Here is a 13,511-nt window from a genome sequence, read left to right as displayed (position 1 = left end):
TCTCCCCTTCTAGACTGTAAGCCCCTTGTGAGCAGGAAATGTGTCTAATAATAATAATAATAAGTATGGTATTTGTTAAATGCTCACTATGTGCCAGGCACTGTTCTAAGCGCTGGGGTAGATACGAGGTTATTGGGTAGGACAAAGTCCCTGTCCCACATAGGGCTCACAGTCTTAATCCTCATTTTACAGATGAGGGAACTGAGGCACAGAGAAGTGAAGTGACTTGCCCAAGGTCACAGAGCAGACACGTGGCAGAGTCAGGATTAGAACCCATGACCTGTCTCCCAGGCCTTTGCTTTATCCACTAGATCACATTGCTCTGTCTAGTACTCTCCCCAGTGCTTAGTAAAGTGCTCTACACATGGTAAGTACTTAATAAATACCACTGATGGATGGATAGCTGAGACAGAGCCAAGTGAATTAACATTCTAGCTGGAGGGTGGCATTGCTCTCGTTTGTTGAGACGGATGAAGACAAGTGTCAGCAGCAGGAAAACATGCTGGGAAGCAGCTGGAAGAGCCCATTCCTTCCTCCCGAAGCCGGCCATCTGGGGCTGTCAACTGTTCTCTGCCTTCCTCCAGCCCCCACCGGCTGCTTCGCTCCACTCTCCTCCCTCCCACCCCATCCCACCTCCGCCTCACACCAGGCCCAGAGGCCCTGCTGACAGCGTCTCTCTCTTGCTCGTAATCCCAAGAATGAGATTGAAAAAAAGATGTTTTTTTCAGAACACCAGCATCTGAGGGAGCTGTCAGTCAAGCACCCAAGTATTGCAGCAGCTCCAGGGCTCTTACGGCCACCAGAGCTCCTCCAGGCAGGTTGGGGGCCGGGAGTGGGAGGGAGTTTGCCAGTCCCACCCCCATCTGTCACAGCCCCCGGGTCCCCCAAGAGCTAGAGGAACCAAAAACTTGGCTCCAAGGGAGAGAGTGAGTTAGCTCCGGCCACCTGGTCACCCCGGCCAGAAAGCTGTGGCTTTGTTCCCTTCACGCCAATTTTTTTATGGTATTTGTTAAGTGTGTACTATGTGCCAGGCACTGTACTAAGCGCTGGAATAGATACAGGCTAATCAGATTGGACACAGTCCATGTCCCACGTGGGGCTCACAGTCTTAATCCCCATTTTACAGATGAGGTAACTGAGGCACAGAGAAGTTAAGTGATTTGCCCAAGGTCACTCAGCAGACAAGTGGTAAAGCTGGGATTAGACTCCAAGGCCTGTGCTCTTTCCATTAGGCCACACTGCTTCCCGCAATCCTGCTGCCAGAAGTGGTGAATGCCTTGGGCTCATCAGTAATGCACCACCATTCAAACAAAATTCAGTCAGTCAGTCAATCATATTTGTTAAACGCTTACTGTTTGCAGAGCGCTGTACTAATTGCTTAGGGGAGTACAATATAACAATGTAACAGACACATTCCCTGCCCACAATGAGTTTACAGGCTTGAGAGGGAGACAAACATTAATACAAACAAAATTACAAACACATACATAAGTGCTGTGGGGCTGGGAGGAGGGAATGAATAAAGGCAGTAAGTCAGAGCGATGCAGAAGGACGTGGGAGAAGAGGAAAGGAAGGCTTGTCTGGGAAGGCTCCAGAATCCCATACCTACACTTTCCAAGTATTATGCAATTTTAATTATTGGGATATCTATCGGAGGTTTTTGAGCACTGTACTAAGAGCTCTAGATAACACAATACCACGGAGTTGGTAGACACGTCCCCTTGTCCACAACGACTTTACAGTCTAGACAATGACCTTACAGTCTGGAGTACTGGAAATAGAGTTATTTTTGCCAAACAGCATTAAGGTAGCTGAGTCTGCGGCTGAACTAGTCCCATGACAACTCATCGATCCCAACTTCTGTGCAGTTGCCAGCCTTGTAGACTCCTCAAGGTCAGGCACCTTGACTTTTCTACTGCACATTCCCCAGTGCCTGGTACACAGCTCTGCACCAGGTAAGCATCAATGAATCAATCAATAGAATTTAAATAAATAAATAATAATGATGGCATTTGTTAGCACTTACTATGTGTGAAGCACTGTTCTAAGTGCTGGGGAGGATACAGGATGATCAGGTTATCCCACGTGGGGCTCACAGTCTTAATCCCCTTAATGAGGTAACTGAGGCACAGAGAAGTTAAGTGACTTGCCCAAGGCCACACAGCAGACGAGTGGCGAGTCGGGATTAGAACTCATGACCTCTGACTCCCAAGCCTGTGCTCTTTCCACTGAGCCATGCTACTTCTCATAATGTTAGTATTTGTTAAGCGCTCACTATGTGCCGATCACTTTTAGACTGTGAGCCCACTGTTGGGTAGGGACTGTCTCTATATGTTGCCAATTTGTACTTCCCAAGCGCTTAGTACAGTGCTCTGCACATAGTAAGCGCTCAATAAATACGATTGATGATGATGTTCTAAGCACTGAGGAAGATACAAGGTAATGAGGTTGTCTCACGTGGGGCTCACGGTCTTCATCCCCATTTTACAGTTGAGTGAACCGAGGCATAATCAATCAATCAATCGTGTTTATTGAGCGCTTACTGTGTGCAGGGCACTGTACTAAGCGCTTGGGAAGTACAAGTTGGCAACATATAGAGACAGTCCCTACCCAACAGTGGGCTCACAGTCTAGTAGGGCTGGGCTCACAGTCTTACGGAGCACTTACTATGTGCCAAGCACTGGACTAGGTGCCTGGGAGAGAAAGATACAGTAAAGTTGATATACGTGTTCCCTGCACACAATGAGTTAATAGTCTAGAGGGAGAAACCGACATTAAAATAAATTGGGAGAGTACAGGGTTATGTAAATTAAAGCTGCGGGGCTGAGGGTGGAGTGAATATTAAGTGTTTAAAGGGTACAGATCTGAGTGCTTGGGTGATAATAATAATAATAATAATAATAATGATAATGGCATTTATTAAGTGCTTACTATGTGCAAATCACTGTTCTAAGCACTGGGGAGGTTACAAGGTGATCAGGTTGTCCCTCGTGGGGCTCACAGATTTAATCCCCATTTTCCAGATGAGGGAACTGAGGCACAGAGAAGTGAAGTGACTTGCCCAAAGTCACACAGCTGACAATTGGCGGAGCAGGGATTTGAACCCATGACCTCTGACTCCAAAGCCCGTGCTCTTTCCTACTGAGCCACGCTGCTTCTCCTATATAATGATGGCATTTGCTAAGCGCTTACTGTGTGCAAAGCACCGTTCTAAGCGCTGGGGGGCATACAAGGTGATCAGGTTGTCCCACGTGGGGCTCACAGTCTTAATCCCCATTTTACAGATGAGGGAACTGAGGCCCAGAGAAGTTAAGTGACTTGCCCAAGGTCACACAGCAGACAATGTGGCAGAGCGGGATTCGAACCCATGACCTCTGACTCCCAAGCCCGGGCTCTTTCCACTGAGCCACGGTGCTTCTCTAGAAGCACCGTGATGTAGAAAGGAGGGCGAATAGGAGAAATGAGGGAGGTGCAGGAGGAAGTAATAATAATAGTGTTGGTATTTGTTAAGCACTTACTATGTGCCAAGCACTGTTCTAAGCACTGGGGTAGATACGAGGTAATCAGATTGTCCCACGTTAGGGCTCACAGTCTTCATCCCCATTTTACAGATGAGGTAACTGAGGCACAGAGACATTAAGTGACTTGCCCAAGGTCCCACATCTGACAAATGGCAGCGTGGCTCGGTGGAAAGAGCCCGGGCTTTGGAGTCAGGGGTCATGGGTTTGAATCCCTGCTCTGCCAATTGTCAGCTGTGTGACTTTGGGCAAGTCACTTCACTTCTCTGGGCCTCAGTTCCCTCATCTGGAAAATGGGGATTAAAACTGTGAGCCCCCCATGGGACAACCTGATCTCCTTGTAACCTCCCCAGTGCTTAGAACAGTGCTTTGCACATAGTAAGCGCTTAATAAACATCATCATTGTTATTTATTTATTTTACTTGTACATATTTACTATTCTATTTATTTTATTTTGTTAATATGTTTTGTTTTGTAATAAATATGTATATATGTTTGTACATATTTATTACTCTATTTTACTTGTACATATTTACTCTTCTATTTATTTTATTTTGTTAATATGTTTTGTTTTGTTGTCTGTCTCCCCCTTCTAGACTGTGAGCCCGCTGTTGGGTAGGGACCGTCTCTATATGTTGCCAACTTGTACTTCCCAAGCATTTAGTACAGTGCTCTGCACAGAGTAAGCACTCAATAAATACGACTGAATGAATGACTGAATGAATCTTAACAAAATAAAATAAATAGTATAGTAAATATGTATAAGGAAATGTACAATGTACAATTGTACAAGTACAAATGTACAGGTAAATATGTACAATGCATATTTATTACTCTATTCTATTAATGTGTATATATCTCCCCAGCGCTTAGAACAGTGCTTTGCACATAGTAAGTGCTTAATACATGCCATCATTATTATTATTATTATCTATAATTCTATTTAACTATTTTGATGGTATTGATACCTGTCTACTTGTTTTATTTTGTTGTCTGTCTCCCCCTTCTAGCAGCGTGGCTCAGTGGAAAGAGCACAGGCTTTGGAGTCAGAGGTCATGGGTTCGAATTCTGCTCCGCCACATGTCTGCTGTGTGATCTTGGGCAAGTCACTTAATCAATCAATCGTATTTATTGAGCGCTTACTGTGTGCAGAGCACTGTACTAAGCGCTTGGGAAGTACAAATTGGCAACATATAGAGACAGTCAATCAATCGTATTTATTGAGTGCTTACTGTGTGCAGAGCACTGTACTAAGCGCTTGGGAAGTACAAGTTGGCAACATATAGAGACGGTCCCTACCCAACAGTGGGCTCACAGTCTAGAAGACTTCTCTGGGCCTCAGTTACCTCCTCTGTAAAATGGGGATTAAGACTGTGAGCCCCACGTGGGACAACTGATCACCCTGTATCCTCCCCAGCCCTTAGAACAGTGTTTTGCACATAGTAAGCGCTTAACAAATGCCAATTATTGTTATTATTATTATTCTAGACTGTGAGCCTGTTGTTGGGTATGGACCGTCTCTATTTGTTGCCAACTTGTACTTCCCAAAGCGCTAGGTACAATGCTCTGCACACAGTAAGCGCTTAACAAATGCCAATCATTATTATTATTATTCTAGACTGTGAGCCCGTTGTTGGGTAGGGACTGTCTCTATTTGTTGCCAACTTGTACTTCCCAAGCGCTAGGTACAGTGCTCTGCACACAGTAAGCGCTTAACAAATGCCAATTATTATTATTATTATTATTATTATTATTATTATTATTATTATTATTATTGTTCTAGACTGTGAGCCCATTGTTGGGTAGGGACCGTCTCTATTTGTTGCCAACTTGTACTTCCCAAGTGCTAGGTACAGTGCTCTACACACAGTAAGCGCTCAACAACTGCCACTTATTATTATTATTATTATTATTATTCTAGACTGTGAGCCCGTTGTTGGGTAGGGACCGTCTCTATTTGTTGCCAGCTTGTACTTCCCAAGCGCTGGGTACAGTGCTCTGCACACAGTAAGCGCTCAATAAAAGCGATTGAATGAATGAACGAACGAACAAATGAATGAATAAACGAATGAACGAATGAATGAATGAATGAACGAACGAATGAACGAACGAAGGAATGAACGAAGGAATGAATGAATGAATGAATGGATGGATGAATGAACGAACGAATGAACGAACGAAGGAAAGAACGAAGGAATGAATGAATGGATGAACGAATTAATGAACGAACGAATTAATGAATGAACGAATGAACGAACGAACGAATGAATGAACGAACAAATGAATGAATGAACGAACGAATGAATGAACGAACGAATGAATTAATGAATGAATGAGCGAATGAACGAATGAACGAATGAACGAATGAATTAATTAATGAACGAATGAATGAATGAATGAACGAATGAATGAACGAATGAATGAATGAATGAACGAACGAATGAATGAACGAATGAATGAATGAATGAACGAACGAATGAATGAACGAACTAATGAATGAACGAATGAATGAATGAATGAACGAACGAATGAATGAACGAACTAATGAATGAACGAATGAATGAATGAACGAACGACCGAATGAATGAACGAACGAACGAACGAATGAATGAATGAATGAACGAACGAACGAATGAATGAACGAACGAACGAACGAACGAACGAATGAATGAACGAACGAATGAGTGAATGAATACGACTGAATGAATGACTGCCGGGAAGAACCACGCATGCGCTAACCGCGGGCGGCCGCGCGCCTGGCCCTCCTGGGGCCCCGGCCCCGCCCATCGTCCTCTGAGGGGGCGGTTAACGGGCGGACCTGCGCGCGCACCCGGCGGCCTGAGGAGCGCTCGGAGATTCCGGCCCTCTGATTGGTCCGGACAGGCGGGTCGGGACCAATCGAGGCTCGCCGCGAGGCGGAGGGGGCGGGGCCTGGGCGGTTTGAATGTGGCCGACGTGCGGAGTCAGCGCCCGGAGCCCGGTGAGTGGCGCGTGGGGGCACGACGACAGAAAGAAAGGCTCTGGGGAAATGGGGGCCATCGATCGATTGATCGATAGATCGATCGGTGAGGTGGCTTCATTCATTCGGTGGTTCCATCGTATTTATTAGTATCTATTAAATTACATGATTATTATTACCTCACCTGTCAAATGGGGATGAAGACTGTGAGCCCCACGTGGGACAACCTGATCACCCTGGATGATGACGATGGCATTTGCTAATAATAATAATAACGATGGCATTTATTAAGCTCTTACTATGTGCAAAGCACTGTTCTAAGCGCTGGGGGTTACAAGGTGATCAGGTTGGCCTACGCGGGGCTCACAGTCTTCATCCCCATTTTACAGATGAGGTAATTTTTCCAAGTGCTTAGTCCAGTGCTCTGCCCACAGTAAGCACTCAGTAAATACAATTGAATGAACAGTACGTTGTACATAATAATAATAATAATGGCATTTATTAAGCACTTACTATGCGCAAAGCACTGCTCTAAGCGCTGGGGAGGTTACAAGGTGATCAGGTTGTCCCACGTGGGGCTCACAGTCTTCATTCCCATTTTCCAGATGAGGTCACTGAGGCCCAGAGAAGTGAAGTGACTGGCCCAAAGTCACCCAGCTGACAATTGGCGGAGCCGGGATTTGAACCCGGGCTCTTTCCACCGAGCCACGCTGCTTCTCTAAGATACAAGAGGATAAAATCAATCAATCGTATTTATTGAGCGCTTACTGTGTGCAGAGCACTATACTAAGCGCTTGGGAAGTACAAGTTGGCAACATATAGAGACAGTCCCTACCCAACAGTGGGCACACAGTCTTAATAGAGCCCGGGCTTTGGAGTCAGAGGTCATAGGTTCAAATCCTGGCTCCCCCAATTGTCAGCCGTGTGACTTTGGGCAAGTCACTTCACTTCTCTGGGCCTCAGTTCCCTCATCTGTAAAATGGGGATGAAGACTGTGAGCTCCCCGTGGGACAACCTGATCACCTTGTATCCCCCCAGTGCTTAGAACAGTGCTTGGCACATAGTAAGTGCTTAATAAATGCCGTTATTATTATTACAAGGTGATCACATTGTCCCACGTAGGGCTCACAGTCTTCATCCCCATTTTACAGATGAGGTAACGGAGGCTCAGAGAAGTTCATTCATTCATTCAATCGTATTTATTGAGTGCTTACTGTGTGCAGAGCACTGGACTAAGTGCTTGGGAAGTACAAGTTGGCAACATATAGAGACGGTCCCTACCCAACAGCGGGCTCACAGTCTAGAAGGGGGAGACAGACAACAAAACAAAAGATATTAACAAAATAAAATAAATAGAATAGTAAATATGCACAAGTAATCTCTCCCCTGTGCTTAGAACAGTGCATGGCACGTAGTAAACCTTTAACAAAAACCATTATTATTTTTACTATTCGGAGGCCTGTCTGAGTTCATTCATTCATTATTAATAATAATTCATTCATTCAATCGTATTTATTGAGCGCTTACTGTGTGCAGAGTACTGTGTACTAAGCGCTTGATGGTATTTGCAGCGCGGCTCAGTCGAAAGAGCCCGAGTTTTGGAGTCAGAGGTCATGGGTTCAGATCCCAGCTCCACTGATTGTCAGCTGTGTGACTTTGGGCAAGTCACTTCACTTCTCTGGGCCTCAGTGACCTCATCTGGAAAATGGGAATGAAGACTGTGAGCCCTACGTGGGACAACCTGATCACCTTGTAACCTCCCCAGCGCTTGGAACAGTGCTTTGTGCATAGTAAGTGCTTAATAAATGCCATTATTATTATTATTATGTACAACGTACTGTTCATTCAATCGTATTTACTGAGTGCTTACTGTGTGCAGAGCACTGGACTAAGCACTTGGAAAGTACAATTTGGCCACAGATAGAGACGGTCCCTACCCAACAATGGGCTCACAGTCTAGAAGGGGGAGACAGACAACAAAAACAAAACAAGTAGACAGGTGACTAGAGGCTGTTTGCTTTATCATCATCATCATCAATCATATTTATTGAGCGCTTACTATGTGCAGAGCACTGTACTAAGCGCTTGGGAAGTACAAATTGGCAACATATAAAGACAGTCCCTACCCAACAGTGGGCTCACAGTCTAAAAGACATCCCATTCCACATTCTAACCCTTTGGGATCACAAGCTGAATTGTACTTTCCAAGCGCTTAGCACATTGTCTGTACACAGTAAGCACTCAATAAATACAATTGAATGAATGAATGTTCTAAGCACTGGGGTAGATAACAATAATAATAATAATGATGATGGTATTAAGCGCTTACTATGTGTGAAGCACTTTTCGAAGTGCTGGGGGGGATACAAGGGGATTAGGTTGTCCCATGTGGGGCTCACAGTCTTTATTTATTTATTTATTTTACTTGTACATATCTATTCTATTTATTTTATTTTGTTAGTATGTTCGGTTTTGTTCTCTGTCTCCCCCTTTTAGACTGTGAACCCACTGTTAGGTAGGGACTGTCTCTATATGTTGCCAACTTGTACTTCCCAAGCGCTTAGTACAGTGCTCTGCACACAGTAAGCGCTCAGTAAATACGACTGATGATGATGATGATTCCCATTTGACAGATGAGGTCACTGAGGCACAGAGAAGTTAAGTGACTTGCCCAGAGTCACACAAATACAAGGTCATCAGGTTGTCCCACGGGGGGCTCACAGTCACAGAGAAGCAACGTGGCTTAGTGGCAAGAGCCTGGGTTTGGGAGTCAGAGGACGTGGATTCTAATCCCGGCTCCACCCCTTGTCTGCTGTGTGACCTCGGGCAAGCCACTTCATTTATTCATTCACTCGTATTTATTGAGCGCTTACTGCGTGCAGAGCACTGTACTAAGCGCTTGGAAAGTACAATTCGACAACAGATAGAGACGATCCCTACCCAACCGCGGGCTCACAATCTAAAAGGGGGAGACAGAAAACAAAACAAGTAGACAGGCGTCAATACCATCAACATAGATAAATAGAATTATAGATATATACACATCATTAATAATCAATCAGTCGTATTTATTGAGTGCTTACTGTGTGCAGAGCACTGTACTAAGCGCTTGGGAAGTACAAGTTGGCAACATATAGAAGCAGTCCCTACCCAACAGTGGTCTCACAGTCTGAAAGGGGGAGACGGAGAACAAAACCAAACATACTAACAAAATAAAATAAATAGAATAGATATGTACAAGTAAAATAAATAAATAGAGTAATAAATATGTACAAACATATATACATATATACAGGTGCTGTGGGGAAGAGAAGGAGGTAAGATTGGGGGGATGGAGAGGTGGACAAGGGGGAGAGGAAGGAAGGGGCTCAGTCTGGGAAGGCCTCCTGGAGGAGATGAGCTCTAATAAAATAGAGTAATAAATAGTAATAATAACAATATTGGTATTTGTTAAGCACTTACTATGTGCCAAGCACTGTTCTAAGCTCTGGGGGAGATACAAGGTAATCAGAGGTGTCCCACGTGGGGCTCACAGCCTTAATCCCCATTTTACAGATGAGGGAACTGAGGCCCAGAGAAGTGAAGTGACTTGCCCAACGTCACACAGCCGACAAGTGTCAGAGCTGAGATTAGAACCCATGACCTCTGACTCCCAAGCCCGGGCTCTTTCCACTGAGCCACGCTGCTTCCCCAAATATATTTGCGTTCAAATATACACATGTGCTGTGGGGAGGGGAAGGGGGTAGAGCAGAAGGAGGAAGAAAGGGCGATGGGGAGGAGAGGAGGAGCAGAGGAAAGGTAGGGGGGGCTCAGCCTGGGAAGGCTCACTTCTCTGTGCCTCAGTTCCCTCATCTGTAAACTGGGGATTAAGACCGTGAGCCCCACATGGGACAACCTGATCACCTTGTATCTATCCCATCATCATCATCATCAATCGTATTTATTGAGCGCTTACTATGTGCAGAGCACTGTACGAAGCGCAGTGCTCGGCACATAGTAAGCACTTAACAAATACCATCACTTTTTTTTTAAGTCCCTATTTTACAGATGAGGTAACTGAGGTTAGAACCCACGTCCTCTGACTCCCAAGCCTGTGCTCTTTCCACTAAGCCAGGCTGAGCCAATCATTCATTCATTCAGTCGTATTTATTGAGCGCTTACCGTGTGCAAAGCACTGTAATAAGCGTTTGGGAAAGTGTTTGTACATATTTATTACTCTATTTATTTATTTATTTTATTCGTACATATCTATTCTATTTATTTTATTTTGTTAGTATGCTTGGTTTTGTTCTCTGTCTCCCCCTTTTAGACTGTGAGCCCACTGTTGGGTAGGGACTGTCTCTATGTGTTGCCAATTTGTACTTCCCAAGCGCTTAGTACAGTGCTCTGCACATAGTAAGCGCTCAATAAATACGATTGATGATGATGATGATGATGATGATACACTATAGCAACAAACAGACACATTCCTGCCCACAATGAGCTCACAGTCTAGAGGGGGAGACAGACATTATTTATTTATATTAATATTGATATAAATTGAATACATTAAATTTAAAATATGAATAATTAATTGTGAAGCAGCGTGGCTCAGTGGAAAGAGCCCGGGCTTTGGAGTCAGAGGTCAGGGGTTCGAATCCCGGCTCCGCCACATGTCTGCTGTGTGACCTTGGGCAAGTCACTTCACTTCTCTGAGCCTCAGTTACCTCATCTGTAAAATGGGGATTAAGACTGTGAGCCCCACGTGGGACAACTTGATCACCTTGTATCCCCCCCAGCACTTAGAACAGTGCTTTGCACATAGTAAGCGCTTAACAAATGCCATCATTATTATTATTATTAATATAAAGCAGCATGGGGTAGTGGATTAGAGCATGGGCCTGTGAGTCAGAAGGTCATAAAATCTAATCCCAGCTCTGCCGCTTGTCCACTGGGTGACCTTAAACAAGTCACTTCACTTCTCTGGGCCTCAGTTACCTCATCTGGAAAATGGGGATTGAGACTGTGAGCGCCATGGGAGACAGGGACTGCGTCCAATCTGATTTGCTTGTAACTAGCCCAGTGCTTAGTACAGTGCCTGGCACATCGAAAACGCTTAACAAACACCATTATAATTATTATTAGATTTACTTATGTGCTGTGGGGGTGGGTTATGCAGAACCAGAGTGGGAGGAAAACCGCCTCTTGCCCCCTGCCCCCTGCTTGTCCCCCTGAGGGCCTCCATCCCTTCCCTTTGCTGACCCCCACCCCCGCAGGGGCAAAGGCCATTGAGTACCGCCTGGAGACCTTACAGATGTAATACAGGCATATCGTAGATGTACATATCTGTAATTTATTTATATTAACGTCTGTCTCCCCCTATAGACTGTAAGCTCATTGTGGGCAGGGAATATGTCTGTTTATTGTTATATTGTACTCTCCCAAGCCCTTAGTACAATGCTCTGCACACAGTAAGAGCTCAATAAATGCTAATGAATGAATGAGTGGCCTGCACTGCCTCTCTAGGGGAGGTGTTGCCTGTCAGGCCGCATCCAGGGCAACCTCAGGGGCTCGGGTTTTTAGGGCCAGAGCTAGAGGTCAAGTACTCTAGCTCCTGGTCCCAAACAGTGACCATCAGACCCTATCGTCCCCATCCCCTGAAGTCAAACCTCAACGCCAACTTTCTCCTTGACCCCCTCCAATCTGGCTTCCGTCCCCTTCACTCCACCGAAACTGCCCTCTCGAAGGTCACCGATGACCTCCTTCTTGCCAAATCCAACGGCTCCTACTCTATCCTAATCCTCCTCCACCTCTCAGCTGCCTTCGACACTGTGGACCACCCCTTTCTCCTCAACACGCTATCCAACCTTGGCTTCACAGACTCCGTCCTGTCCTGGTTCTCCTCTTATCTCTCCCAGCGCTTCATTCTCAGTCTCCTTTGCGGACTCCTCCTCCCCCTCCCATCCCCTTACTGTAGGGGTTCCTCAAGGGTCAGTTCTTGGTCCCCTTCTGTTCTCTATCTACACTCACTCCCTTGGTGAACTCATTCGCTCCCATGGCTTCAACTACCATCTCTACGCTGATGACACCCAAATCTACATCTCTGCCCCTGCTCTCTCTCCCTCCCTTCAGGCTCATGTCTCCTCCTGCCTCCAAGACATCTCCATCTGGATGTCTGCCCGCCATCTAAAGCTCAAAATGTCCAAGACTGAACTCCTTATCTTCTCTCCCAAACCCTGCCCTCTCCCTGACTTTCCCGTCACTGTAGATGGCATTACTATCCTTCCCACCTCACAAGCCCACAATCTCGACTCCGTGCTCTCATTCACACCTCACATCCAATCCATCACCAAAACCTGCCAGTCTCTCCTCCGCAACATCACCAAGATCCGCCTTTTCCTCTCCATCCAAACCTCCACCTTGCTGGATCAATCTCTCATCCTATCCCGACTGGATTACTGCATCAGCCTCCTCCCTGATCTCTCATCCTCCTGTCTCTCCCCACTTCAGGCTATACTTCACGCCGCTGCCTGGATCATCTCTGTGCAGAAATGCTCTGAGCATGTTACTCCCCTCCTCAAAAATCTCCAGTGGCTACCAGTCAACCTACGCATCAGGCAAAAACTCCTCACTCTCGGCTTCATGGCTGTCCATCACCTCGTCCCCACTTACCTCACCTCCCTTCTCTCCTTCTCCAGCCCAGCCCACACCCTCCACTCCTCTGCCACTAACCTCCTCACTGTGCCTCGTTCTCGCCTGTCCAGCCATTGACCCCCGGCCTACGTCCTCTCCTTGGCCTGGAATGCCCTCCCTCCGCACATCTGCCAAGCTTGCTCTCTTCCTCCCTTCAAAGCCCTACTGAGAGCTCACCTCCTCCAGGAGGCCTTCTCAGACTGAGCCCTCTTTTTCCTCTCCTCCTCCCCATCCCCCCGCCCTACCTCCTTCCCCTCCCCACAGCACCTGTATATATGTTTGTACACATGTATTACTCAATTTATTTTACTTGTACATATTTACTATTCTATTTATTTTGTTAATGATGTGCAGCTAGCTTT

The sequence above is a fragment of the Tachyglossus aculeatus genome, chromosome 7 (genome assembly GCF_015852505.1).
Source record: "Tachyglossus aculeatus isolate mTacAcu1 chromosome 7, mTacAcu1.pri, whole genome shotgun sequence".
Classification (NCBI taxonomy): Eukaryota; Metazoa; Chordata; class Mammalia; order Monotremata; family Tachyglossidae; genus Tachyglossus; species Tachyglossus aculeatus.
The sequence above is the reverse complement of the archived record's forward strand: the minus strand, read 5'-3'. Positions refer to the sequence as shown.